The following is a 2,186-nucleotide window of genomic DNA, read 5'->3' as shown; positions in this document are numbered from 1 at the left end:
AACCAAAAAACACACTGAAAGTATAACATGGCTGGTACCTCTATTGTAAGAAGATACTACTCCTGATATCCAACGAGCACTCTCCAACTGCAGCCACATGTTCACCATGTCTACCAACATGTCCATCATGATCAACTTCTCGATTCTCTCTCTCGCTCGATCACTCTCGCACAAGTGACGCATTGCAGCAAACATAACACATGAACTACTGTAATTGAAAATTGAACCTACAAGTCTCTTTTATCCAATTCCAGTAACTATAAACTTTGTACCTAGCAGCAAATATCTTATAAGTGCACACAAATCATCACAAATTATAACATCAAAATGCAAGAACAAATGTTCAAAAGAGGGAGGCAAATCACCTTGATCTTCTTCACCCTTTTAGATAAATTCTTCTTCTCTTCATCCTCAGATCTGTACACTTCATGTTTAGAAAACCCAAGGAAAAATCGAACACAATGCTTAAAGAAAGTGTCATTGCAGAATTTAGCATTTGCCGTTTCACAAAACAGAAAATCTAAATAGGAAAAGAAATAATGGAGCACCAATGTAGAAGGAAGTGAGAAAACCTTCAGCGGATGAAAAAGGAACAACACCCTCGTAGATGAACTCATTAGAACATAGGGCGGGCTCATCCATCTAACCTGAAATCACAAAACCGGTAAGGCACAGAGATTACAGAAATACTATACGCCTACAAGTCTATTGATGAAAAGTAAGCACCCATTTTTAGCAGAGCAAAAGAAACAGCGGCATCATGTAGTATAGCTAACAAAATGCAATAGAAAACACCATTACCTGATAGAGAGATTAGCTGCACTTTCAAAAGTTTGGGCAAAAGTAACGGCTAGAAGGCACATTAATTAAGTTGAACATGCTAATTAAATAGGATAACACATTCAGTTCTCAACCATTCTAGGTATCTCGAATCCACACATGAAATCTATAGCACACATCCTTCCCACACGCAAACACGAAATATAAGCAGCACGAGGCAAATCAAAACACGACAGGCAGCTAATTCTGAAACAATAAAATGAGCAGTGAACCAACCACCATGACAGTAAGTAGGAAAGAGAAAACCTTGAGCAGGCAAAAAAAGAAACAACATCGCTGCAGGATCTTCTGTCCCCATCTCATCTCCACCTCACTTACATCAGATTCAGAAAGGCCTGTGACCACAAGATTCAGAGTAGATTAAAGTACATCTAAGAACATACATCGTATAGAGGCATTTAGGCTACACAAATCTTGCATAGATGGGCGGGAGAAAGAGAGAGAGCATGAGCAGAGGGGAAAGAAGGATATGCGCCCCTCCCCAAACTCTGACCGAGGTCGCCTGTTCCCATTGCTGCTGCTCACCTCGTGCTCGTCCTGCTGGGTGGAAGAGGCAGCAGCGGCCCAAGTTGTGGCCCCGCAAACCTCCTGCTGAGCTAGGGAGGAGAGGGTGGCAATGCGCATGAGCCGCGCGAGATCGGCGCCAGGGCGATGCGAGCTTGTGCATCAGCTGCAGCGGCCGTCGCCCACCCGTTGAGGCCGTCGTCCACTTCATCACCGCATGAGCCGCCTATGGCACTAGGGTTTGCCGCGGTCGGGTCGCGAACGACGATGTCGAGCGCAGCCGTTGCTGCATCAAGGGGCTGGTGAGACCGGAGGCGAGGGCACAAGGAGAGGAGCGGCTTGGCAGGGGCCGACAGTGGTGGCACGGGAAATGAGAGGACGAGCGTGCGGGAGGGATCGGAGGCAGTGGCTACGAGGGAAGAGGAGGGAAGGAGTGCGGCGGCGGAGGAGGGAGGGAGGAGGAGGGAGGGTGTGGCGGCCATGGATTGGGGTAGGGCTACCCAATGGGCTCTGCGTGAGCCAGCCAATCACACCCTTCCGCCCGCGCACCCAGCCAACATACTGCGACCCCACCGACGAGTTGGCCCGCTAGTCATACACATGTAAAAAAATGAATGAGATAAAAAACAGATGCAAGATCTAACGGTCGAGCATAAAGGAGGTGGGAAATCTACAACGATCGGACGATCAGGAACAGCCAAATCGGGGGAGCTCTGTGGAGGCAAGTTGGCTAGCATCCTTATATGTTTAAGAGGGTGTTTATTTTCAGGGACTTATTGGTTTAGGGACTTAAAAAAGTTCCTATAAGTCTCATCTAAACCAAATAGGAGGGACTTATAGGG

The 2,186-nt window shown here is 47.2% G+C and overlaps 1 protein-coding gene across 23 annotated transcripts in view; it reads right to left on the bottom strand.

Annotated features, from left to right (window-relative positions):
- LOC119310001 overlaps window positions 1–1,845 on the bottom strand; it is a 5,913-nt gene extending 4,068 nt beyond the window's left edge. For 18 of the 23 annotated variants that reach the window (XR_005150645.1, XR_005150649.1, XR_005150650.1 and 15 more), the window contains exons 1-3: window positions 1,366–1,845; window positions 1,087–1,175; window positions 39–647 (exon numbers count right to left, since the gene is read on the bottom strand). The gene's annotated coding sequence lies outside the window, so the exon portion shown is untranslated. The remainder of the gene's footprint in view (window positions 1–38; window positions 648–1,086; window positions 1,176–1,365) is intronic. The other 5 variants (XR_005150636.1, XR_005150641.1, XR_005150647.1 and 2 more) reach the window with 3 other exon arrangements.
- Window positions 1,846–2,186: the final 341 nt, after the last annotated feature.

This window comes from Triticum dicoccoides, chromosome 5B, assembly GCF_002162155.2.
Source record: "Triticum dicoccoides isolate Atlit2015 ecotype Zavitan chromosome 5B, WEW_v2.0, whole genome shotgun sequence".
In the NCBI taxonomy this organism is placed as follows: domain Eukaryota; kingdom Viridiplantae; phylum Streptophyta; class Magnoliopsida; order Poales; family Poaceae; genus Triticum; species Triticum dicoccoides.
The sequence above is the reverse complement of the archived record's forward strand: the minus strand, read 5'-3'. Positions and strand labels throughout refer to the sequence as shown.